Consider the following 27,802-nt stretch of genomic DNA (forward strand, 5'->3'; position numbering starts at 1 on the left):
CTGTCGCTGCTAGGCTTATCTTCCTTGCACGACGCTCCTCTTCTGCTTCCCCACTCTGTGAAACCCTCCACTGGCTCCCAATTGCCTTTAGAATTAAATTTAAAATCCTGGTACTGACATATAAGGCCATCCATAATACGGTCCCTCCATACATTTCTGACCTCATTAGCAAATACTCTCCTACTCGATCCCTACGTTCTTCCCATGGGCTAAGGCTCTCCTCCTTACTTATCACCTCTTCCTTTTCCCGTCTACAAGATTTCACTCGAGCTGCCATATATCTCTGGAATCTACTCCCAAGGAACCTTCAGCATTCACCCTCCCTCCCGACATTCAAGAAACATCTCAAAACCCACTTCTTCAGAGAAGCATACCATCTTAGCTGCTAGAACTTCCTTGTCATTGATACAACCACCACACTACCTCTCACCCTTTCTCTGTGCCTTATGTTTGTCACCCCATTCCCTCAAGATTGTAAGCTTGCGAGCAGGGCTCTCTCTGTCAATTCTTGTCTTGTCATTTCCCTTGAATTCATGTACTGTATTAAGCGCTGCGTAAACTGTTGGCGCTATATAAGTAAAAGATAATAATAATAATAATAATAATAATAATAATAATGGGGAATGAGCTATACGCTTGTTTGGCTTAATTTACTGAGTGGTAAAATGTGACTTGCACCCCATCTTTTTTTTTTATCCCTATGTTCATATCTACTACAATTTAAATAGAAGCAGTACACATTAGTACTCATAAACATCTGGGACTATGCTATGCAGCTTATACTACAACATGACCATTGAATCTGAATGCGGGAATTGACCATTCGGGTAATTTTCGTTTTAGTTTTCCCATTATATATTTTTCGGTAGCATTAAAATTTAAAGAGATGCTGAAACCTGTGAATTTGGCGATTAAAGCCAGCAAAACTAAATACCTCCCAGATGCGAATGGCTTTGAAAATGATGCATTAGTCTAGTTCTATATTCAGTAGGTATAGACGATCTACTGTCAGCAATACTGACCTAAAGTGCTAGCTTCTTGTCGTAAGAATGGATTGGGCATTCAGTTTGCAGTAATGACTGACATCTGGGGACATTAAATATTGAAAGGAATACGTACAGTAGACCTGAAATATTAATCCTTTTTTGTTAGTTTTCTTAAAAAAAAAAAAAAAAAAGAACATTTAAAATGTCTTAAAAGAAACCTGCTATTTGTTTTCCCAAAGCCAAAGTCAAAATTTATTTAAGAGTGAAAGGCGCAAAAAACAGTGGTCTAAACTGTCTAAAAGGACGCCGACACTTTTGGTGGTTGCCACGTTCAAAATCTGGATCACTTAAAAGTTTCTGGATTCGTTGAAGGTCATAATTCTGATCTTAACCCTCTACGCTGTGCGTTTTCTTCACTGAGAGCTCCAGAGAAAGTGTCCAGCTTCTTTGATGTGTCGGTGTCTTCTTTCCCATGTGCCCATATAAAAAAGCCTTGAAGTTCACTCAGACTTGCATGCAGCAGGAACAGGATGCAAGCCGATTCACTTGGTGGTGAAGGGATTACAAAGGAAATTTAGGTAGAAGAAGGGGTGGGTATAGTTCTGAATTCCATTCTAGTTTCCACCTCCATTCTTCACCGCCCGCCGCCCTCTCCTATTGGGTGGCTTCTGCCGCGCGGGGGTGACCAGATCCCTCTTCCTTCGTGCTTCTGTCCACTTTGTGAATGGGGGGGCCGTGTGGTCCTCAGAATCTGAAGAGTCGGTGACCTCTGTTGAGTTCTGATATTCAAAATCTGTATCTTCAGAGTCCTCACTGGATTCAACCTCACTGATTCCTGAGCTCTCATCTTCCTCCCTGCCACGGACCTCCTCCTTATACTTCTCCAGGAGCTTCTCGCCTAACGCTGCTCTGCTACCCTGGCTACGGAGAACCTGTTTGAGGCGATCCTTCACAAACTCTTTCAGCTTCTTCCTCTTTCCTTTCTCTTCAGCCTTCATGGTTTTCATGGCATCGATCCAGAGGTGGACCTGTTCTTCGTCACTGGAGTCGACCTCCTCTTCGATAGCCTCAGAGTATGCCAGTGGAGCCATACAAATTGTGCAGATGTTATCAAGGATCTCAAAGCAGCCCCTGCAGTACATCCCTTTACAGCCTGGGGTGATGCAGGCCAGGCAGTCCTGCCCCTCGCTGCCAGTGATTATCTTGGCACATGCCATGCAGTACTGCTCATTGGTGCCCAACAGCTGGGCAAACCAGCGGCACCCGGGGAGTTTTGCCGCTAGGACCTGCAGGAAGCTAGAGTGCCCCCCGTCCTCTGCATTCATCCTCACGCTCCTGATCAAGGAGTCCTCAATGTTTGTGCGTTTGGTTATCAAGTTGTTGTAAAGAAAACAGATGCGCTCCTGCTCCCGGGATGGGTAATAATAGGCACAGATTACGCGCTGCAGCCTCCGTATGTAGACGCCAAATATCGCAATGAGGAAGCACAGGCCATACATTGAGCCTATGAGTATGTATCCTTTAAAGTCTGGGGCGGACGGAGCCACTAGGCATTTCTTTGACAAAACTGTCAAGTTCCCTCTCTGAAGGATGTCAAACGCAGACACCACATTGGAGAAGATTTCGCTGGCATAACCGGAGCCGTTGATCAGCACAGAGAACGTCACCGGAGCTCTGGCAACCACGTCCGCTTGCAGCAGGTAATACACCATGTCCAGCACCCAGTAGATGATGAAGTCCATCACCATCATGAATGCGACCACCAGAACATTTCGGAAGACGTTGATGATGTCAAAAGAATATCCCTTCCTCTCACGTTTGGTCAGGTAAAGCGAACCTGGCAGGATGAAGTTGTAGGCCTCTCTGGCGGAAAGGGGCAGGAGGGTTCTGCGCCCTTGCTTGGCTCTCATCACGTCCAGCTCTATGAAGGACCGTGTTATGTAGATATTGTCGTGGTTATCTTCATAGAGGTACTTGCGCTGGTACCGAGCGGCCATGATGTAGATGAAGAGGCAAACAAATGTCATTGAATAGCTGAACATGCTGAGCACATCCAGATAGGGGTTCAGTGTGCTCTGCACTTCGCTCATTATGCCGACTGCCACCTGCTTGATGCTCTTGCTGGAGTTCAGGTTTATGTCGAAGTCGTGAATAACCGTCACGTTAAACTCAAACTTGTCCTTGATGTTGCGGAGCATGTTGATGATGGGGTTTTTCACATGCTTTCGGACATATTTCTGGAGATACTTTGGCAGGAGGCATAGGATTGTAACGGTTTTAGCCAGTCCACACAGCGGTTTGAAGGCGTCCACAATGTAGCACAGGAATGACAAGAATGACATCACCTGGAAGCACTGATTCCGCGCCGTGTCAAATATTTTCCTGCACTTTAGATAGGGAACTTCCAGTTCCTCGTTACAGACCTCCCCGATATTGGCGATAAAACGCCACACATTCCGCAGCACGCGTCCAATGTGCTTCACTCCGTCTGTCACCGTCTTGAAGAACTTTCTGGCCCGATCGGCCACCCCTTTCAGCCTCTGGCCGATGTTCTTCAGAATATCCAGCGCACTCACTAACGGCCTTTTAACTTTTTCCAGGAGCTCCTTGGTCTGGTTCATGGCCAGTTCCACGCCGCAGGACACGGACTCAGATGAGCGCCGGAAATTCTCCAAGGTGTTGGCTGCAGGTCCCTGTAAGGCCAGCGAGAAGGCGACCAGGAGCACGATGGTCTTCCCCTCAATTGAGAAGAGCTGGGGCAGCATAAGGAACACTGTGACCCGCATCTTCATGAAGAAGGCCATGCCGAGGGTGAGGAGGATGCAGATGACCACTGAGGACACGATGCAGTACTTCAGGTTATAGTTCTTCACAAAGAGGACGATGGCCGCATACATGGCGGTGAGAATCAACCCAAAGGTGAAGGCGCCACAGCTCCTCAGAGAAGATTTCACCGCATTGTCCTCTCGGAGTTGGGCTCTCACCTCCTTTTTGTCCTCGTCAATGTAATCCTCGGCGCTCACTTCCTCGACCTTCACTTCTTCAGGGCACAGGTTTGACAAGCAATTGCGGGAGCAGTCACAGGGGCAGTCGCGGGGGCAGTCGCAGTCCCGCGGGCAGTCGCAGGGGCAGTCGCAGGGGCACTTGCGCTTGCAGGGGCACTTGCAGGAGCAAGGACAGTTGCAGGAACAGGCGCAGGGGCAGGTACTCCGGCATAGGCCACATGTGGTTTTGCAGCAGGTACACATCCATTCCCAGGGACCTAGTGTTGTCCCCATCTTGTCAGTTGTTTTTTTGCAACAATATCTGCCCTGACTTGCCTCACTCAGCGATCACAAAAGCAGGAGAAGAAATGGGTCAAAATGAAGAAATAAAAGTCAGTCTCTTAACTAATCTTTTGCACTACTGGAGGTTCAGTCACTACAAGTAGCTTGCTGTCTCCTCTAGTACTGAAGCTCCACGCCCAGTGCGAGGTTATTATGCTCTGATGATGTCACAATAGCACTGCTGTCATGACAGGGAGAGCAGGGCACATGCCAGCACCTACGGGGGAGGGGCACCTTGCTTTTTATTAAGATAAACTGACATAACAGTTATGAGAAGCTTATTAAACTATCTATCTATCTATCTATATATATATATATATTTATCTCTCTCTCTCTTTCTCTCTCTCTCTCTCTCTCTCTCTCTCTCTCTCTATATATATATATATATATATATATATATATATACATACATTAAATTACATACCCTTTAAGTCATAAAATCTGATTGTAGTCAGAAAAATCTGTGTGGCACAATTCAGTGGTTGACTAAAAGATAATAAAGGGTATGAGCCAAAATGCATGTAAGGACCATATCACGTAATGAAACCACAAGGGTTTGCTTTGAGAGCAGCCAAACCACTTTACCAGCAGTTAGACCAAAGGGACTGTAGAAAGAGGTATCTAAAGTGTAAAATTACAGACACATGTTTCTAATTTAAGTTGGTGGAGATCCCAGAACAGTACTGAATGCCCAATTATTGCTTTGGCAGAAATCCCTTAACAGTATGCAAGGATCTCAGCAACTCGGAAATTGGGCTCATTTGCCTCTTATAATTCTAAGTTGGTTGAAGTCTATTATTCACAGAACTTGACAAACTCACTGGGTCAGCATTGAGAGGGTTAAATACCCTTGCTATAAGGTTTTGTTTTTGCTTTACTTGTCCAGTGTGTTTATTTGGTTTTACACCATTAAGATCAATTAAAGTTTAGTCAGGTCATTTAGTCCATTGTGGCTAACTCTGCTTTTGGAGCCTCCTCGTGTATACCGCCTTACTAATCCAACAGACATCCTGGCAGAGGTGCCCCTACCATCTAGGTGCCCTGCCCAAGGTTGCCTGTATGTTCATGCCGGTCTACCTTTTGGGGCTTACATCCTAATGACATTTTCACCACACCACAAGATTGCAGAGTAGAAAAAATGTGTCACGCAGAAAGACTTCATTTCTGCGGCTTATGTGTGTATGCAGGGTGGAAGCCACCAAAACCGGCTAGGAGAAAGGCTTAGCTGTATAAGTAATAGATACATTGATACTGTTCAAACCTGACATTGATTTACCCATGCAGCTTTTTCGCTGAGGCAGCTGTTTCAAAATTCATATCAGTATATTGGAATATTTGAACTCTCCTCAGCTGACCGTATACTAACAGTTTCATAAACTAATGAGATACATTGTTTTATTAGTGCAATTTTTTAGTGATTTAGTTTACTTCAGGGAAGCTGAGATCTGTCTCACTGTGGAACAGGCAGCATTATCTAGTCATTTCCCTGCCCCTTGAAGTTTTTTGACGCATATATTAATGTCTTAAATCTGTAATCTTGAAACATCGTGGCATATGTTTTAGTGTATGGAACTGCAAAACGTAGGACTTGGGGAAAGTGAAAGGTATAAAAGGTTCCCAGAATGTATTTTAAGTAGATTCAAAGTAAACCTGTGTTTAAACTCTGTTTAAAGTTTGTTGGTTAAATTATTTTACACTACAATGAGAGATGGACAGTGTGGAGAAAAACCAACTAAGGTCTAGATTGGTTAAAGTTAAACTCTAGCCACGATATGTCTTTTGATGTTTGTGATAGCCGAGGGTCGCCTATTATTTTCCTGTTTTTTATGCAAAAGCATAGAGCGATTAATCAGAATTCGTTTGCGCTGTTTCCCCGCCCTGAGCTTTTTGCCTTGCTGGAGATGCGTTCCATTGAACAGCTCTGGAGCCGCAGTGTCTCCAGCAGGTGTTTATTCCTTTTCTTTCACGTAAACAAAACCCCAAAATATTCAAGTAGGTCCTATGTACTTTAATATGCATTAATCGTTGGTAAGGTATTTTGGGGCTGGATTAATTCCTCTTTGTATGCCAAAAGCTCAGATTTTTTCCCCCCACAAAATACTCTTTGATTTCATAGATAACAGGATGACACACTCCTAGGCCTGATGGCAGAAAGGGTGGTGGTGTAGGCATCCTTCTCTCACCTGACTGCACCTTCCAGCATATACCAAGCCCTCCCTCCCTCTCATTCTGTTCCTTTGAAGTTCACACAATCCATCTTTTCTCTCCACTCTCTCTTCAAATTGCTGTCATATATCGCCCTCCAGGCCCTACCTCACAGTTATTTGACTGCCTGGCTCCCTTTCTTCCTCTTTCCTAATATCCCCTGCCTTATTCTGGGTGACTTTAACATTCCTTTAGATATATCTAACAACTCTGCTAGCTCCAAACTCCTCTCCCCGACATCCTCCTCTGGTCTCTCTCAATAGACGCACACTGAGGGACACTCACTTGATCTGGTTTTCTCCAGATCATGCTCCCTTTCAGATTTCTCCATCTACCCCTTCCCTCTGTCTGACCACCACCTTTTATCCTTTTCTCCAGTGCTAACCCCTACTAAAACAAACTTACATCCCTCACATTCGGTCCCTCGCCAGATCCTGACGCTTGCACCTAAAAAACATCTCTCGTGTCCGCCCATTCCTCACCCAAGAATCCACAAAAACTCTGGTTCATTCACTTATCATTTCCCGTCTTGGCTACTGCAACACTCTTCTGGTTGGCATTCAACTGTCGCTGCTAGGCTTATCTTCCTTGCACGACGCTCCTCTTCTGCTTCCCCACTCTGTGAAACCCTCCACTGGCTCCCAATTGCCTTTAGAATTAAATTTAAAATCCTGGTACTGACATATAAGGCCATCCATAATACGGTCCCTCCATACATTTCTGACCTCATTAGCAAATACTCTCCTACTCGATCCCTACGTTCTTCCCATGGGCTAAGGCTCTCCTCCTTACTTATCACCTCTTCCTTTTCCCGTCTACAAGATTTCACTCGAGCTGCCATATATCTCTGGAATCTACTCCCAAGGAACCTTCAGCATTCACCCTCCCTCCCGACATTCAAGAAACATCTCAAAACCCACTTCTTCAGAGAAGCATACCATCTTAGCTGCTAGAACTTCCTTGTCATTGATACAACCACCACACTACCTCTCACCCTTTCTCTGTGCCTTATGTTTGTCACCCCATTCCCTCAAGATTGTAAGCTTGCGAGCAGGGCTCTCTCTGTCAATTCTTGTCTTGTCATTTCCCTTGAATTCATGTACTGTATTAAGCGCTGCGTAAACTGTTGGCGCTATATAAGTAAAAGATAATAATAATAATAATAATAATAATAATGGGGAATGAGCTATACGCTTGTTTGGCTTAATTTACTGAGTGGTAAAATGTGACTTGCACCCCATCTTTTTTTTTTATCCCTATGTTCATATCTACTACAATTTAAATAGAAGCAGTACACATTAGTACTCATAAACATCTGGGACTATGCTATGCAGCTTATACTACAACATGACCATTGAATCTGAATGCGGGAATTGACCATTCGGGTAATTTTCGTTTTAGTTTTCCCATTATATATTTTTCGGTAGCATTAAAATTTAAAGAGATGCTGAAACCTGTGAATTTGGCGATTAAAGCCAGCAAAACTAAATACCTCCCAGATGCGAATGGCTTTGAAAATGATGCATTAGTCTAGTTCTATATTCAGTAGGTATAGACGATCTACTGTCAGCAATACTGACCTAAAGTGCTAGCTTCTTGTCGTAAGAATGGATTGGGCATTCAGTTTGCAGTAATGACTGACATCTGGGGACATTAAATATTGAAAGGAATACGTACAGTAGACCTGAAATATTAATCCTTTTTTGTTAGTTTTCTTAAAAAAAAAAAAAAAAAAACATTTAAAATGTCTTAAAAGAAACCTGCTATTTGTTTTCCCAAAGCCAAAGTCAAAATTTATTTAAGAGTGAAAGGCGCAAAAAACAGTGGTCTAAACTGTCTAAAAGGACGCCGACACTTTTGGTGGTTGCCACGTTCAAAATCTGGATCACTTAAAAGTTTCTGGATTCGTTGAAGGTCATAATTCTGATCTTAACCCTCTACGCTGTGCGTTTTCTTCACTGAGAGCTCCAGAGAAAGTGTCCAGCTTCTTTGATGTGTCGGTGTCTTCTTTCCCATGTGCCCATATAAAAAAGCCTTGAAGTTCACTCAGACTTGCATGCAGCAGGAACAGGATGCAAGCCGATTCACTTGGTGGTGAAGGGATTACAAAGGAAATTTAGGTAGAAGAAGGGGTGGGTATAGTTCTGAATTCCATTCTAGTTTCCACCTCCATTCTTCACCGCCCGCCGCCCTCTCCTATTGGGTGGCTTCTGCCGCGCGGGGGTGACCAGATCCCTCTTCCTTCGTGCTTCTGTCCACTTTGTGAATGGGGGGGCCGTGTGGTCCTCAGAATCTGAAGAGTCGGTGACCTCTGTTGAGTTCTGATATTCAAAATCTGTATCTTCAGAGTCCTCACTGGATTCAACCTCACTGATTCCTGAGCTCTCATCTTCCTCCCTGCCACGGACCTCCTCCTTATACTTCTCCAGGAGCTTCTCGCCTAACGCTGCTCTGCTACCCTGGCTACGGAGAACCTGTTTGAGGCGATCCTTCACAAACTCTTTCAGCTTCTTCCTCTTTCCTTTCTCTTCAGCCTTCATGGTTTTCATGGCATCGATCCAGAGGTGGACCTGTTCTTCGTCACTGGAGTCGACCTCCTCTTCGATAGCCTCAGAGTATGCCAGTGGAGCCATACAAATTGTGCAGATGTTATCAAGGATCTCAAAGCAGCCCCTGCAGTACATCCCTTTACAGCCTGGGGTGATGCAGGCCAGGCAGTCCTGCCCCTCGCTGCCAGTGATTATCTTGGCACATGCCATGCAGTACTGCTCATTGGTGCCCAACAGCTGGGCAAACCAGCGGCACCCGGGGAGTTTTGCCGCTAGGACCTGCAGGAAGCTAGAGTGCCCCCCGTCCTCTGCATTCATCCTCACGCTCCTGATCAAGGAGTCCTCAATGTTTGTGCGTTTGGTTATCAAGTTGTTGTAAAGAAAACAGATGCGCTCCTGCTCCCGGGATGGGTAATAATAGGCACAGATTACGCGCTGCAGCCTCCGTATGTAGACGCCAAATATCGCAATGAGGAAGCACAGGCCATACATTGAGCCTATGAGTATGTATCCTTTAAAGTCTGGGGCGGACGGAGCCACTAGGCATTTCTTTGACAAAACTGTCAAGTTCCCTCTCTGAAGGATGTCAAACGCAGACACCACATTGGAGAAGATTTCGCTGGCATAACCGGAGCCGTTGATCAGCACAGAGAACGTCACCGGAGCTCTGGCAACCACGTCCGCTTGCAGCAGGTAATACACCATGTCCAGCACCCAGTAGATGATGAAGTCCATCACCATCATGAATGCGACCACCAGAACATTTCGGAAGACGTTGATGATGTCAAAAGAATATCCCTTCCTCTCACGTTTGGTCAGGTAAAGCGAACCTGGCAGGATGAAGTTGTAGGCCTCTCTGGCGGAAAGGGGCAGGAGGGTTCTGCGCCCTTGCTTGGCTCTCATCACGTCCAGCTCTATGAAGGACCGTGTTATGTAGATATTGTCGTGGTTATCTTCATAGAGGTACTTGCGCTGGTACCGAGCGGCCATGATGTAGATGAAGAGGCAAACAAATGTCATTGAATAGCTGAACATGCTGAGCACATCCAGATAGGGGTTCAGTGTGCTCTGCACTTCGCTCATTATGCCGACTGCCACCTGCTTGATGCTCTTGCTGGAGTTCAGGTTTATGTCGAAGTCGTGAATAACCGTCACGTTAAACTCAAACTTGTCCTTGATGTTGCGGAGCATGTTGATGATGGGGTTTTTCACATGCTTTCGGACATATTTCTGGAGATACTTTGGCAGGAGGCATAGGATTGTAACGGTTTTAGCCAGTCCACACAGCGGTTTGAAGGCGTCCACAATGTAGCACAGGAATGACAAGAATGACATCACCTGGAAGCACTGATTCCGCGCCGTGTCAAATATTTTCCTGCACTTTAGATAGGGAACTTCCAGTTCCTCGTTACAGACCTCCCCGATATTGGCGATAAAACGCCACACATTCCGCAGCACGCGTCCAATGTGCTTCACTCCGTCTGTCACCGTCTTGAAGAACTTTCTGGCCCGATCGGCCACCCCTTTCAGCCTCTGGCCGATGTTCTTCAGAATATCCAGCGCACTCACTAACGGCCTTTTAACTTTTTCCAGGAGCTCCTTGGTCTGGTTCATGGCCAGTTCCACGCCGCAGGACACGGACTCAGATGAGCGCCGGAAATTCTCCAAGGTGTTGGCTGCAGGTCCCTGTAAGGCCAGCGAGAAGGCGACCAGGAGCACGATGGTCTTCCCCTCAATTGAGAAGAGCTGGGGCAGCATAAGGAACACTGTGACCCGCATCTTCATGAAGAAGGCCATGCCGAGGGTGAGGAGGATGCAGATGACCACTGAGGACACGATGCAGTACTTCAGGTTATAGTTCTTCACAAAGAGGACGATGGCTGCATACATGGCGGTGAGAATCAACCCAAAGGTGAAGGCGCCACAGCTCCTCAGAGAAGATTTCACCGCATTGTCCTCTCGGAGTTGGGCTCTCACCTCCTTTTTGTCCTCGTCAATGTAATCCTCGGCGCTCACTTCCTCGACCTTCGCTTCTTCAGGGCACAGGTTTGACAAGCAATTGCGGGAGCAGTCACAGGGGCAGTCGCGGGGGCAGTCGCAGTCCCGCGGGCAGTCGCAGGGGCAGTCGCAGGGGCACTTGCGCTTGCAGGGGCACTTGCAGGAGCAAGGACAGTTGCAGGAACAGGCGCAGGGGCAGGTACTCCGGCATAGGCCACATGTGGTTTTGCAGCAGGTACACATCCATTCCCAGGGACCTAGTGTTGTCCCCATCTTGTCAGTTGTTTTTTTGCAACAATATCTGCCCTGACTTGCCTCACTCAGCGATCACAAAAGCAGGAGAAGAAATGGGTCAAAATGAAGAAATAAAAGTCAGTCTCTTAACTAATCTTTTGCACTACTGGAGGTTCAGTCACTACAAGTAGCTTGCTGTCTCCTCTAGTACTGAAGCTCCACGCCCAGTGCGAGGTTATTATGCTCTGATGATGTCACAATAGCACTGCTGTCATGACAGGGAGAGCAGGGCACATGCCAGCACCTACGGGGGAGGGGCACCTTGCTTTTTATTAAGATAAACTGACATAACAGTTATGAGAAGCTTATTAAACTATCTATCTATCTATCTATCTATATATATATATATATATTTATCTCTCTTTCTCTCTCTCTCTCTCTCTCTCTCTCTATATATATATATATATATATATATATATATATATACATACATTAAATTACATACCCTTTAAGTCATAAAATCTGATTGTAGTCAGAAAAATCTGTGTGGCACAATTCAGTGGTTGACTAAAAGATAATAAAGGGTATGAGCCAAAATGCATGTAAGGACCATATCACGTAATGAAACCACAAGGGTTTGCTTTGAGAGCAGCCAAACCACTTTACCAGCAGTTAGACCAAAGGGACTGTAGAAAGAGGTATCTAAAGTGTAAAATTACAGACACATGTTTCTAATTTAAGTTGGTGGAGATCCCAGAACAGTACTGAATGCCCAATTATTGCTTTGGCAGAAATCCCTTAACAGTATGCAAGGATCTCAGCAACTCGGAAATTGGGCTCATTTGCCTCTTATAATTCTAAGTTGGTTGAAGTCTATTATTCACAGAACTTGACAAACTCACTGGGTCAGCATTGAGAGGGTTAAATACCCTTGCTATAAGGTTTTGTTTTTGCTTTACTTGTCCAGTGTGTTTATTTGGTTTTACACCATTAAGATCAATTAAAGTTTAGTCAGGTCATTTAGTCCATTGTGGCTAACTCTGCTTTTGGAGCCTCCTCGTGTATACCGCCTTACTAATCCAACAGACATCCTGGCAGAGGTGCCCCTACCATCTAGGTGCCCTGCCCAAGGTTGCCTGTATGTTCATGCCGGTCTACCTTTTGGGGCTTACATCCTAATGACATTTTCACCACACCACAAGATTGCAGAGTAGAAAAAATGTGTCACGCAGAAAGACTTCATTTCTGCGGCTTATGTGTGTATGCAGGGTGGAAGCCACCAAAACCGGCTAGGAGAAAGGCTTAGCTGTATAAGTAATAGATACATTGATACTGTTCAAACCTGACATTGATTTACCCATGCAGCTTTTTCGCTGAGGCAGCTGTTTCAAAATTCATATCAGTATATTGGAATATTTGAACTCTCCTCAGCTGACCGTATACTAACAGTTTCATAAACTAATGAGATACATTGTTTTATTAGTGCAATTTTTTAGTGATTTAGTTTACTTCAGGGAAGCTGAGATCTGTCTCACTGTGGAACAGGCAGCATTATCTAGTCATTTCCCTGCCCCTTGAAGTTTTTTGACGCATATATTAATGTCTTAAATCTGTAATCTTGAAACATCGTGGCATATGTTTTAGTGTATGGAACTGCAAAACGTAGGACTTGGGGAAAGTGAAAGGTATAAAAGGTTCCCAGAATGTATTTTAAGTAGATTCAAAGTAAACCTGTGTTTAAACTCTGTTTAAAGTTTGTTGGTTAAATTATTTTACACTACAATGAGAGATGGACAGTGTGGAGAAAAACCAACTAAGGTCTAGATTGGTTAAAGTTAAACTCTAGCCACGATATGTCTTTTGATGTTTGTGATAGCCGAGGGTCGCCTATTATTTTCCTGTTTTTTATGCAAAAGCATAGAGCGATTAATCAGAATTCGTTTGCGCTGTTTCCCCGCCCTGAGCTTTTTGCCTTGCTGGAGATGCGTTCCATTGAACAGCTCTGGAGCCGCAGTGTCTCCAGCAGGTGTTTATTCCTTTTCTTTCACGTAAACAAAACCCCAAAATATTCAAGTAGGTCCTATGTACTTTAATATGCATTAATCGTTGGTAAGGCATTTTGGGGCTGGATTAATTCCTCTTTGTATGCCAAAAGCTCAGATTTTTTCCCCCCACAAAATACTCTTTGATTTCATAGATAACAGGATGCCACACTCCTAGGCCTGATGGCAGAAAGGGTGGTGGTGTAGGCATCCTTCTCTCACCTGACTGCACCTTCCAGCATATACCAAGCCCTCCCTCCCTCTCATTCTGTTCCTTTGAAGTTCACACAATCCATCTTTTCTCTCCACTCTCTCTTCAAATTGCTGTCATATATCGCCCTCCAGGCCCTACCTCACAGTTATTTGACTGCCTGGCTCCCTTTCTTCCTCTTTCCTAATATCCCCTGCCTTATTCTGGGTGACTTTAACATTCCTTTAGATATATCTAACAACTCTGCTAGCTCCAAACTCCTCTCCCCGACATCCTCCTCTGGTCTCTCTCAATAGACGCACACTGAGGGACACTCACTTGATCTGGTTTTCTCCAGATCATGCTCCCTTTCAGATTTCTCCATCTACCCCTTCCCTCTGTCTGACCACCACCTTTTATCCTTTTCTCCAGTGCTAACCCCTAATAAAACAAACTTACATCCCTCACATTCGGTCCCTCGCCAGATCCTGACGCTTGCACCTAAAAAACATCTCTCGTGTCCGCCCATTCCTCACCCAAGAATCCACAAAAACTCTGGTTCATTCACTTATCATTTCCCGTCTTGGCTACTGCAACACTCTTCTGGTTGGCATTCAACTGTCGCTGCTAGGCTTATCTTCCTTGCACGACGCTCCTCTTCTGCTTCCCCACTCTGTGAAACCCTCCACTGGCTCCCAATTGCCTTTAGAATTAAATTTAAAATCCTGGTACTGACATATAAGGCCATCCATAATACGGTCCCTCCATACATTTCTGACCTCATTAGCAAATACTCTCCTACTCGATCCCTACGTTCTTCCTATGGGCTAAGGCTCTCCTCCTTACTTATCACCTCTTCCTTTTCCCGTCTACAAGATTTCACTCGAGCTGCCATATATCTCTGGAATCTACTCCCAAGGAACCTTCAGCATTCACCCTCCCTCCCGACATTCAAGAAACATCTCAAAACCCACTTCTTCAGAGAAGCATACCATCTTAGCTGCTAGAACTTCCTTGTCATTGATACAACCACCACACTACCTCTCACCCTTTCTCTGTGCCTTATGTTTGTCACCCCATTCCCTCAAGATTGTAAGCTTGCGAGCAGGGCTCTCTCTGTCAATTCTTGTCTTGTCATTTCCCTTGAATTCATGTACTGTATTAAGCGCTGCGTAAACTGTTGGCGCTATATAAATAAAAGATAATAATAATAATAATAATAATGGGGAATGAGCTATAGTGGTAAAATGTGACTTGCACCCCATCTTTTTTTTTTTATCCCTATGTTCATATCTACTACAATTTAAATAGAAGCAGTACACATTAGTACTCATAAACATCTGGGACTATGCTATGCAGCTTATACTACAACATGACCATTGAATCTGAATGCGGGAATTGACCATTCGGGTAATTTTCGTTTTAGTTTTCCCATTATATATTTTTCGGTAGCATTAAAATTTAAAGAGATGCTGAAACCTGTGAATTTGGCGATTAAAGCCAGCAAAACTAAATACCTCCCAGATGCGAATGGCTTTGAAAATGATGCATCAGTCTAGTTCTATATTCAGTAGGTATAGACGATCTACTGTCAGCAATACTGACCTAAAGTGCTAGCTTCTTGTCGTAAGAATGGATTGGGCATTCAGTTTGCAGTAATGACTGACATCTGGGGACATTAAATATTGAAAGGAATACGTACAGTAGACCTGAAATATTAATCCTTTTTTGTTAGTTTTCTTAAAAAAAAAAAAAAAAAAAGAACATTTAAAATGTCTTAAAAGAAACCTGCTATTTGTTTTCCCAAAGCCAAAGTCAAAATTTATTTAAGAGTGAAAGGCGCAAAAAACAGTGGTCTAAACTGTCTAAAAGGACGCCGACACTTTTGGTGGTTGCCACGTTCAAAATCTGGATCACTTAAAAGTTTCTGGATTCGTTGAAGGTCATAATTCTGATCTTAACCCTCTACGCTGTGCGTTTTCTTCACTGAGAGCTCCAGAGAAAGTGTCCAGCTTCTTTGATGTGTCGGTGTCTTCTTTCCCATGTGCCCATATAAAAAAGCCTTGAAGTTCACTCAGACTTTTATGCAGCAGGAACAGGATGCAAGCCGATTCACTTGGTGGTGAAGGGATTACAAAGGAAATTTAGGTAGAAGAAGGGGTGGGTATAGTTCTGAATTCCATTCTAGTTTCCACCTCCATTCTTCACCGCCCGCCGCCCTCTCCTATTGGGTGGCTTCTGCCGCGCGGGGGTGACCAGATCCCTCTTCCTTCGTGCTTCTGTCCACTTTGTGAATGGGGGGGGCCGTGTGGTCCTCAGAATCTGAAGAGTCGGTGACCTCTGTTGAGTTCTGATATTCAAAATCTGTATCTTCAGAGTCCTCACTGGATTCAACCTCACTGATTCCTGAGCTCTCATCTTCCTCCCTGCCACGGACCTCCTCCTTATACTTCTCCAGGAGCTTCTCGCCTAACGCTGCTCTGCTACCCTGGCTACGGAGAACCTGTTTGATGCGATCCTTCACAAACTCTTTCAGCTTCTTCCTCTTTCCTTTCTCTTCAGCCTTCATGGTTTTCATGGCATCGATCCAGAGGTGGACCTGTTCTTCGTCACTGGAGTCGACCTCCTCTTCGATAGCCTCAGAGTATGCCAGTGGAGCCATACAAATTGTGCAGATGTTATCAAGGATCTCAAAGCAGCCCCTGCAGTACATCCCTTTACAGCCTGGGGTGATGCAGGCCAGGCAGTCCTGCCCCTCGCTGCCAGTGATTATCTTGGCACATGCCATGCAGTACTGCTCATTGGTGCCCAACAGCTGGGCAAACCAGCGGCACCCGGGGAGTTTTGCCGCTAGGACCTGCAGGAAGCTAGAGTGCCCCCCGTCCTCTGCATTCATCCTCACGCTCCTGATCAAGGAGTCCTCAATGTTTGTGCGTTTGGTTATCAAGTTGTTGTAAAGAAAACAGATGCGCTCCTGCTCCCGGGATGGGTAATAATAGGCACAGATTACGCGCTGCAGCCTCCGTATGTAGACGCCAAATATCGCAATGAGGAAGCACAGGCCATACATTGAGCCTATGAGTATGTATCCTTTAAAGTCTGGGGCGGACGGAGCCACTAGGCATTTCTTTGACAAAACTGTCAAGTTCCCTCTCTGAAGGATGTCAAACGCAGACACCACATTGGAGAAGATTTCGCTGGCATAACCGGAGCCGTTGATCAGCACAGAGAACGTCACCGGAGCTCTGGCAACCACGTCCGCTTGCAGCAGGTAATACACCATGTCCAGCACCCAGTAGATGATGAAGTCCATCACCATCATGAATGCGACCACCAGAACATTTCGGAAGACGTTGATGATGTCAAAAGAATATCCCTTCCTCTCACGTTTGGTCAGGTAAAGCGAACCTGGCAGGATGAAGTTGTAGGCCTCTCTGGCGGAAAGGGGCAGGAGGGTTCTGCGCCCTTGCTTGGCTCTCATCACGTCCAGCTCTATGAAGGACCGTGTTATGTAGATATTGTCGTGGTTATCTTCATAGAGGTACTTGCGCTGGTACCGAGCGGCCATGATGTAGATGAAGAGGCAAACAAATGTCATTGAATAGCTGAACATGCTGAGCACATCCAGATAGGGGTTCAGTGTGCTCTGCACTTCGCTCATTATGCCGACTGCCACCTGCTTGATGCTCTTGCTGGAGTTCAGGTTTATGTCGAAGTCGTGAATAACCGTCACGTTAAACTCAAACTTGTCCTTGATGTTGCGGAGCATGTTGATGATGGGGTTTTTCACATGCTTTCGGACATATTTCTGGAGATACTTTGGCAGGAGGCATAGGATTGTAACGGTTTTAGCCAGTCCACACAGCGGTTTGAAGGCGTCCACAATGTAGCACAGGAATGACAAGAATGACATCACCTGGAAGCACTGATTCCGCGCCGTGTCAAATATTTTCCTGCACTTTAGATAGGGAACTTCCAGTTCCTCGTTACAGACCTCCCCGATATTGGCGATAAAACGCCACACATTCCGCAGCACGCGTCCAATGTGCTTCACTCCGTCTGTCACCGTCTTGAAGAACTTTCTGGCCCGATCGGCCACCCCTTTCAGCCTCTGGCCGATGTTCTTCAGAATATCCAGCGCACTCACTAACGGCCTTTTAACTTTTTCCAGGAGCTCCTTGGTCTGGTTCATGGCCAGTTCCACGCCGCAGGACACGGACTCAGATGAGCGCCGGAAATTCTCCAAGGTGTTGGCTGCAGGTCCCTGTAAGGCCAGCGAGAAGGCGACCAGGAGCACGATGGTCTTCCCCTCAATTGAGAAGAGCTGGGGCAGCATAAGGAACACTGTGACCCGCATCTTCATGAAGAAGGCCATGCCGAGGGTGAGGAGGATGCAGATGACCACTGAGGACACGATGCAGTACTTCAGGTTATAGTTCTTCACAAAGAGGACGATGGCCGCATACATGGCGGTGAGAATCAACCCAAAGGTGAAGGCGCCACAGCTCCTCAGAGAAGATTTCACCGCATTGTCCTCTCGGAGTTGGGCTCTCACCTCCTTTTTGTCCTCGTCAATGTAATCCTCGGCGCTCACTTCCTCGACCTTCACTTCTTCAGGGCACAGGTTTGACAAGCAATTGCGGGAGCAGTCACAGGGGCAGTCGCGGGGGCAGTCGCAGTCCCGCGGGCAGTCGCAGGGGCAGTCGCAGGGGCACTTGCGCTTGCAGGGGCACTTGCAGGAGCAAGGACAGTTGCAGGAACAGGCGCAGGGGCAGGTACTCCGGCATAGGCCACATGTGGTTTTGCAGCAGGTACACATCCATTCCCAGGGACCTAGTGTTGTCCCCATCTTGTCAGTTGTTTTTTTGCAACAATATCTGCCCTGACTTGCCTCACTCAGCGATCACAAAAGCAGGAGGAGAAATGGGTCAAAATTAAGAAATAAAAGTCAGTCTCTTTACTAATCTTTTGCACTACTGGAGGTTCAGTCACTACAAGTAGCTTGCTGTCTCCTCTAGTACTGAAGCTCCACGCCCAGTGCGAGGTTATTATGCTCTGATGATGTCACAATAGCACTGCTGTCATGACAGGGAGAGCAGGGCACATGCCAGCACCTACGGGGGAGGGGCACCTTGCTTTTTATTAAGATAAACTGACATAACAGTTATGAGAAGCTTATTAACTATCTATCTATCTATCTATCTATCTATCTATCTATATATATATATATATATTTATCTCTCTCTCTCTTTCTCTCTCTCTCTCTCTCTCTCTCTCTCTCTCTATATATATATATATATATATATATATATACATACATTAAATTACATACCCTTTAAGTCATAAAATCTGGTTGTAGTCAGAAAAATCTGTGTGGCACAATTCAGTGGTTGACTAAAAGATAATAAAGGGTATGAGCCAAAATGCATGTAAGGACCATATCACGTAATGAAACCACAAGGGTTTGCTTTGAGAGCAGCCAAACCACTTTACCAGCAGTTAGACCAAAGGGACTGTAGAAAGAGGTATCTAAAGTGTAAAATTACAGACACATGTTTCTAATTTAAGTTGGTGGAGATCCCAGAACAGTACTGAATGCCCAATTATTGCTTTGGCAGAAATCCCTTAACAGTATGCAAGGATCTCAGCAACTCGGAAATTGGGCTCATTTGCCTCTTATAATTCTAAGTTGGTTGAAGTCTATTATTCACAGAACTTGACAAACTCACTGGGTCAGCATTGAGAGGGTTAAATACCCTTGCTATAAGGTTTTGTTTTTGCTTTACTTGTCCAGTGTGTTTATTTGGTTTTACACCATTAAGATCAATTAAAGTTTAGTCAGGTCATTTAGTCCATTGTGGCTAACTCTGCTTTTGGAGCCTCCTCGTGTATACCGCCTTACTAATCCAACAGACATCCTGGCAGAGGTGCCCCTACCATCTAGGTGCCCTGCCCAAGGTTGCCTGTATGTTCATGCCGGTCTACCTTTTGGGGCTTACATCCTAATGACATTTTCACCACACCACAAGATTGCAGAGTAGAAAAAATGTGTCACGCAGAAAGACTTCATTTCTGCGGCTTATGTGTGTATGCAGGGTGGAAGCCACCAAAACCGGCTAGGAGAAAGGCTTAGCTGTATAAGTAATAGATACATTGATACTGTTCAAACCTGACATTGATTTACCCATGCAGCTTTTTCGCTGAGGCAGCTGTTTCAAAATTCATATCAGTATATTGGAATATTTGAACTCTCCTCAGCTGACCGTATACTAACAGTTTCATAAACTAATGAGATACATTGTTTTATTAGTGCAATTTTTTAGTGATTTAGTTTACTTCAGGGAAGCTGAGATCTGTCTCACTGTGGAACAGGCAGCATTATCTAGTCATTTCCCTGCCCCTTGAAGTTTTTTGACGCATATATTAATGTCTTAAATCTGTAATCTTGAAACATCGTGGCATATGTTTTAGTGTATGGAACTGCAAAACGTAGGACTTGGGGAAAGTGAAAGGTATAAAAGGTTCCCAGAATGTATTTTAAGTAGATTCAAAGTAAACCTGTGTTTAAACTCTGTTTAAAGTTTGTTGGTTAAATTATTTTACACTACAATGAGAGATGGACAGTGTGGAGAAAAACCAACTAAGGTCTAGATTGGTTAAAGTTAAACTCTAGCCACGATATGTCTTTTGATGTTTGTGATAGCCGAGGGTCGCCTATTATTTTCCTGTTTTTTATGCAAAAGCATAGAGCGATTAATCAGAATTCGTTTGCGCTGTTTCCCCGCCCTGAGCTTTTTGCCTTGCTGGAGATGCGTTCCATTGAACAGCTCTGGAGCCGCAGTGTCTCCAGCAGGTGTTTATTCCTTTTCTTTCACGTAAACAAAACCCCAAAATATTCAAGTAGGTCCTATGTACTTTAATATGCATTAATCGTTGGTAAGGCATTTTGGGGCTGGATTAATTCCTCTTTGTATGCCAAAAGCTCAGATTTTTTCCCCCCACAAAATACTCTTTGATTTCATAGATAACAGGATGCCACACTCCTAGGCCTGATGGCAGAAAGGGTGGTGGTGTAGGCATCCTTCTCTCACCTGACTGCACCTTCCAGCATATACCAAGCCCTCCCTCCCTCTCATTCTGTTCCTTTGAAGTTCACACAATCCATCTTTTCTCTCCACTCTCTCTTCAAATTGCTGTCATATATCGCCCTCCAGGCCCTACCTCACAGTTATTTGACTGCCTGGCTCCCTTTCTTCCTCTTTCCTAATATCCCCTGCCTTATTCTGGGTGACTTTAACATTCCTTTAGATATATCTAACAACTCTGCTAGCTCCAAACTCCTCTCCCCGACATCCTCCTCTGGTCTCTCTCAATAGACGCACACTGAGGGACACTCACTTGATCTGGTTTTCTCCAGATCATGCTCCCTTTCAGATTTCTCCATCTACCCCTTCCCTCTGTCTGACCACCACCTTTTATCCTTTTCTCCAGTGCTAACCCCTAATAAAACAAACTTACATCCCTCATTCGGTCCCTCGCCAGATCCTGACGCTTGCACCTAAAAAACATCTCTCGTGTCCGCCCATTCCTCACCCAAGAATCCACAAAAACTCTGGTTCATTCACTTATCATTTCCCGTCTTGGCTACTGCAACACTCTTCTGGTTGGCATTCAACTGTCGCTGCTAGGCTTATCTTCCTTGCACGACGCTCCTCTTCTGCTTCCCCACTCTGTGAAACCCTCCACTGGCTCCCAATTGCCTTTAGAATTAAATTTAAAATCCTGGTACTGACATATAAGGCCATCCATAATACGGTCCCTCCATACATTTCTGACCTCATTAGCAAATACTCTCCTACTCGATCCCTACGTTCTTCCTATGGGCTAAGGCTCTCCTCCTTACTTATCACCTCTTCCTTTTCCCGTCTACAAGATTTCACTCGAGCTGCCATATATCTCTGGAATCTACTCCCAAGGAACCTTCAGCATTCACCCTCCCTCCCGACATTCAAGAAACATCTCAAAACCCACTTCTTCAGAGAAGCATACCATCTTAGCTGCTAGAACTTCCTTGTCATTGATACAACCACCACACTACCTCTCACCCTTTCTCTGTGCCTTATGTTTGTCACCCCATTCCCTCAAGATTGTAAGCTTGCGAGCAGGGCTCTCTCTGTCAATTCTTGTCTTGTCATTTCCCTTGAATTCATGTACTGTATTAAGCGCTGCGTAAACTGTTGGCGCTATATAAATAAAAGATAATAATAATAATAATAATAATGGGGAATGAGCTATAGTGGTAAAATGTGACTTGCACCCCATCTTTTTTTTTTTATCCCTATGTTCATATCTACTACAATTTAAATAGAAGCAGTACACATTAGTACTCATAAACATCTGGGACTATGCTATGCAGCTTATACTACAACATGACCATTGAATCTGAATGCGGGAATTGACCATTCGGGTAATTTTCGTTTTAGTTTTCCCATTATATATTTTTCGGTAGCATTAAAATTTAAAGAGATGCTGAAACCTGTGAATTTGGCGATTAAAGCCAGCAAAACTAAATACCTCCCAGATGCGAATGGCTTTGAAAATGATGCATCAGTCTAGTTCTATATTCAGTAGGTATAGACGATCTACTGTCAGCAATACTGACCTAAAGTGCTAGCTTCTTGTCGTAAGAATGGATTGGGCATTCAGTTTGCAGTAATGACTGACATCTGGGGACATTAAATATTGAAAGGAATACGTACAGTAGACCTGAAATATTAATCCTTTTTTGTTAGTTTTCTTAAAAAAAAAAAAAAAAAAAAGAACATTTAAAATGTCTTAAAAGAAACCTGCTATTTGTTTTCCCAAAGCCAAAGTCAAAATTTATTTAAGAGTGAAAGGCGCAAAAAACAGTGGTCTAAACTGTCTAAAAGGACGCCGACACTTTTGGTGGTTGCCACGTTCAAAATCTGGATCACTTAAAAGTTTCTGGATTCGTTGAAGGTCATAATTCTGATCTTAACCCTCTACGCTGTGCGTTTTCTTCACTGAGAGCTCCAGAGAAAGTGTCCAGCTTCTTTGATGTGTCGGTGTCTTCTTTCCCATGTGCCCATATAAAAAAGCCTTGAAGTTCACTCAGACTTTTATGCAGCAGGAACAGGATGCAAGCCGATTCACTTGGTGGTGAAGGGATTACAAAGGAAATTTAGGTAGAAGAAGGGGTGGGTATAGTTCTGAATTCCATTCTAGTTTCCACCTCCATTCTTCACCGCCCGCCGCCCTCTCCTATTGGGTGGCTTCTGCCGCGCGGGGGTGACCAGATCCCTCTTCCTTCGTGCTTCTGTCCACTTTGTGAATGGGGGGGCCGTGTGGTCCTCAGAATCTGAAGAGTCGGTGACCTCTGTTGAGTTCTGATATTCAAAATCTGTATCTTCAGAGTCCTCACTGGATTCAACCTCACTGATTCCTGAGCTCTCATCTTCCTCCCTGCCACGGACCTCCTCCTTATACTTCTCCAGGAGCTTCTCGCCTAACGCTGCTCTGCTACCCTGGCTACGGAGAACCTGTTTGAGGCGATCCTTCACAAACTCTTTCAGCTTCTTCCTCTTTCCTTTCTCTTCAGCCTTCATGGTTTTCATGGCATCGATCCAGAGGTGGACCTGTTCTTCGTCACTGGAGTCGACCTCCTCTTCGATAGCCTCAGAGTATGCCAGTGGAGCCATACAAATTGTGCAGATGTTATCAAGGATCTCAAAGCAGCCCCTGCAGTACATCCCTTTACAGCCTGGGGTGATGCAGGCCAGGCAGTCCTGCCCCTCGCTGCCAGTGATTATCTTGGCACATGCCATGCAGTACTGCTCATTGGTGCCCAACAGCTGGGCAAACCAGCGGCACCCGGGGAGTTTTGCCGCTAGGACCTGCAGGAAGCTAGAGTGCCCCCCGTCCTCTGCATTCATCCTCACGCTCCTGATCAAGGAGTCCTCAATGTTTGTGCGTTTGGTTATCAAGTTGTTGTAAAGAAAACAGATGCGCTCCTGCTCCCGGGATGGGTAATAATAGGCACAGATTACGCGCTGCAGCCTCCGTATGTAGACGCCAAATATCGCAATGAGGAAGCACAGGCCATACATTGAGCCTATGAGTATGTATCCTTTAAAGTCTGGGGCGGACGGAGCCACTAGGCATTTCTTTGACAAAACTGTCAAGTTCCCTCTCTGAAGGATGTCAAACGCAGACACCACATTGGAGAAGATTTCGCTGGCATAACCGGAGCCGTTGATCAGCACAGAGAACGTCACCGGAGCTCTGGCAACCACGTCCGCTTGCAGCAGGTAATACACCATGTCCAGCACCCAGTAGATGATGAAGTCCATCACCATCATGAATGCGACCACCAGAACATTTCGGAAGACGTTGATGATGTCAAAAGAATATCCCTTCCTCTCACGTTTGGTCAGGTAAAGCGAACCTGGCAGGATGAAGTTGTAGGCCTCTCTGGCGGAAAGGGGCAGGAGGGTTCTGCGCCCTTGCTTGGCTCTCATCACGTCCAGCTCTATGAAGGACCGTGTTATGTAGATATTGTCGTGGTTATCTTCATAGAGGTACTTGCGCTGGTACCGAGCGGCCATGATGTAGATGAAGAGGCAAACAAATGTCATTGAATAGCTGAACATGCTGAGCACATCCAGATAGGGGTTCAGTGTGCTCTGCACTTCGCTCATTATGCCGACTGCCACCTGCTTGATGCTCTTGCTGGAGTTCAGGTTTATGTCGAAGTCGTGAATAACCGTCACGTTAAACTCAAACTTGTCCTTGATGTTGCGGAGCATGTTGATGATGGGGTTTTTCACATGCTTTCGGACATATTTCTGGAGATACTTTGGCAGGAGGCATAGGATTGTAACGGTTTTAGCCAGTCCACACAGCGGTTTGAAGGCGTCCACAATGTAGCACAGGAATGACAAGAATGACATCACCTGGAAGCACTGATTCCGCGCCGTGTCAAATATTTTCCTGCACTTTAGATAGGGAACTTCCAGTTCCTCGTTACAGACCTCCCCGATATTGGCGATAAAACGCCACACATTCCGCAGCACGCGTCCAATGTGCTTCACTCCGTCTGTCACCGTCTTGAAGAACTTTCTGGCCCGATCGGCCACCCCTTTCAGCCTCTGGCCGATGTTCTTCAGAATATCCAGCGCACTCACTAACGGCCTTTTAACTTTTTCCAGGAGCTCCTTGGTCTGGTTCATGGCCAGTTCCACGCCGCAGGACACGGACTCAGATGAGCGCCGGAAATTCTCCAAGGTGTTGGCTGCAGGTCCCTGTAAGGCCAGCGAGAAGGCGACCAGGAGCACGATGGTCTTCCCCTCAATTGAGAAGAGCTGGGGCAGCATAAGGAACACTGTGACCCGCATCTTCATGAAGAAGGCCATGCCGAGGGTGAGGAGGATGCAGATGACCACTGAGGACACGATGCAGTACTTCAGGTTATAGTTCTTCACAAAGAGGACGATGGCCGCATACATGGCGGTGAGAATCAACCCAAAGGTGAAGGCGCCACAGCTCCTCAGAGAAGATTTCACCGCATTGTCCTCTCGGAGTTGGGCTCTCACCTCCTTTTTGTCCTCGTCAATGTAATCCTCGGCGCTCACTTCCTCGACCTTCACTTCTTCAGGGCACAGGTTTGACAAGCAATTGCGGGAGCAGTCACAGGGGCAGTCGCGGGGGCAGTCGCAGTCCCGCGGGCAGTCGCAGGGGCAGTCGCAGGGGCACTTGCGCTTGCAGGGGCACTTGCAGGAGCAAGGACAGTTGCAGGAACAGGCGCAGGGGCAGGTACTCCGGCATAGGCCACATGTGGTTTTGCAGCAGGTACACATCCATTCCCAGGGACCTAGTGTTGTCCCCATCTTGTCAGTTGTTTTTTTGCAACAATATCTGCCCTGACTTGCCTCACTCAGCGATCACAAAAGCAGGAGGAGAAATGGGTCAAAATTAAGAAATAAAAGTCAGTCTCTTTACTAATCTTTTGCACTACTGGAGGTTCAGTCACTACAAGTAGCTTGCTGTCTCCTCTAGTACTGAAGCTCCACGCCCAGTGCGAGGTTATTATGCTCTGATGATGTCACAATAGCACTGCTGTCATGACAGGGAGAGCAGGGCACATGCCAGCACCTACGGGGGAGGGGCACCTTGCTTTTTATTAAGATAAACTGACATAACAGTTATGAGAAGCTTATTAAACTATCTATCTATCTATCTATCTATCTATCTATCTATATATATATATATATATTTATCTCTCTCTCTCTTTCTCTCTCTCTCTCTCTCTCTCTCTCTCTCTCTCTCTCTCTATATATATATATATATATATATATACATACATTAAATTACATACCCTTTAAGTCATAAAATCTGGTTGTAGTCAGAAAAATCTGTGTGGCACAATTCAGTGGTTGACTAAAAGATAATAAAGGGTATGAGCCAAAATGCATGTAAGGACCATATCACGTAATGAAACCACAAGGGTTTGCTTTGAGAGCAGCCAAACCACTTTACCAGCAGTTAGACCAAAGGGACTGTAGAAAGAGGTATCTAAAGTGTAAAATTACAGACACATGTTTCTAATTTAAGTTGGTGGAGATCCCAGAACAGTACTGAATGCCCAATTATTGCTTTGGCAGAAATCCCTTAACAGTATGCAAGGATCTCAGCAACTCGGAAATTGGGCTCATTTGCCTCTTATAATTCTAAGTTGGTTGAAGTCTATTATTCACAGAACTTGACAAACTCACTGGGTCAGCATTGAGAGGGTTAAATACCCTTGCTATAAGGTTTTGTTTTTGCTTTACTTGTCCAGTGTGTTTATTTGGTTTTACACCATTAAGATCAATTAAAGTTTAGTCAGGTCATTTAGTCCATTGTGGCTAACTCTGCTTTTGGAGCCTCCTCGTGTATACCGCCTTACTAATCCAACAGACATCCTGGCAGAGGTGCCCCTACCATCTAGGTGCCCTGCCCAAGGTTGCCTGTATGTTCATGCCGGTCTACCTTTTGGGGCTTACATCCTAATGACATTTTCACCACACCACAAGATTGCAGAGTAGAAAAAATGTGTCACGCAGAAAGACTTCATTTCTGCGGCTTATGTGTGTATGCAGGGTGGAAGCCACCAAAACCGGCTAGGAGAAAGGCTTAGCTGTATAAGTAATAGATACATTGATACTGTTCAAACCTGACATTGATTTACCCATGCAGCTTTTTCGCTGAGGCAGCTGTTTCAAAATTCATATCAGTATATTGGAATATTTGAACTCTCCTCAGCTGACCGTATACTAACAGTTTCATAAACTAATGAGATACATTGTTTTATTAGTGCAATTTTTTAGTGATTTAGTTTACTTCAGGGAAGCTGAGATCTGTCTCACTGTGGAACAGGCAGCATTATCTAGTCATTTCCCTGCCCCTTGAAGTTTTTTGACGCATATATTAATGTCTTAAATCTGTAATCTTGAAACATCGTGGCATATGTTTTAGTGTATGGAACTGCAAAACGTAGGACTTGGGGAAAGTGAAAGGTATAAAAGGTTCCCAGAATGTATTTTAAGTAGATTCAAAGTAAACCTGTGTTTAAACTCTGTTTAAAGTTTGTTGGTTAAATTATTTTACACTACAATGAGAGATGGACAGTGTGGAGAAAAACCAACTAAGGTCTAGATTGGTTAAAGTTAAACTCTAGCCACGATATGTCTTTTGATGTTTGTGATAGCCGAGGGTCGCCTATTATTTTCCTGTTTTTTATGCAAAAGCATAGAGCGATTAATCAGAATTCGTTTGCGCTGTTTCCCCGCCCTGAGCTTTTTGCCTTGCTGGAGATGCGTTCCATTGAACAGCTCTGGAGCCGCAGTGTCTCCAGCAGGTGTTTATTCCTTTTCTTTCACGTAAACAAAACCCCAAAATATTCAAGTAGGTCCTATGTACTTTAATATGCATTAATCGTTGGTAAGGCATTTTGGGGCTGGATTAATTCCTCTTTGTATGCCAAAAGCTCAGATTTTTTCCCCCCACAAAATACTCTTTGATTTCATAGATAACAGGATGCCACACTCCTAGGCCTGATGGCAGAAAGGGTGGTGGTGTAGGCATCCTTCTCTCACCTGACTGCACCTTCCAGCATATACCAAGCCCTCCCTCCCTCTCATTCTGTTCCTTTGAAGTTCACACAATCCATCTTTTCTCTCCACTCTCTCTTCAAATTGCTGTCATATATCGCCCT

General features: G+C 45.0%; 4 pseudogenes; all 4 read right to left on the minus strand.

Moving 5' to 3' along the window:
- Positions 1 to 1,600: 1,600 nt before the first annotated feature.
- On the minus strand, positions 1,601 to 4,264 carry LOC149302410 (DC-STAMP domain-containing protein 2 pseudogene; annotated as a pseudogene).
- A 4,409-nt stretch (positions 4,265 to 8,673) lies between these two features.
- Positions 8,674 to 11,337, minus strand: LOC149302411 (DC-STAMP domain-containing protein 2 pseudogene; annotated as a pseudogene).
- A 4,417-nt stretch (positions 11,338 to 15,754) lies between these two features.
- Positions 15,755 to 18,379, minus strand: LOC149302412 (DC-STAMP domain-containing protein 2 pseudogene; annotated as a pseudogene).
- A 4,393-nt stretch (positions 18,380 to 22,772) lies between these two features.
- Positions 22,773 to 25,436, minus strand: LOC149302413 (DC-STAMP domain-containing protein 2 pseudogene; annotated as a pseudogene).
- Between the last annotated feature and the right edge of the window lie 2,366 nt (positions 25,437 to 27,802).

Source organism: Sceloporus occidentalis, unplaced genomic scaffold (assembly GCF_023333645.1).
Source record: "Sceloporus occidentalis isolate IW3139 unplaced genomic scaffold, rSceOcc1.0.p SCAF_19, whole genome shotgun sequence".
Classification (NCBI taxonomy): Eukaryota; Metazoa; Chordata; class Lepidosauria; order Squamata; family Phrynosomatidae; genus Sceloporus; species Sceloporus occidentalis.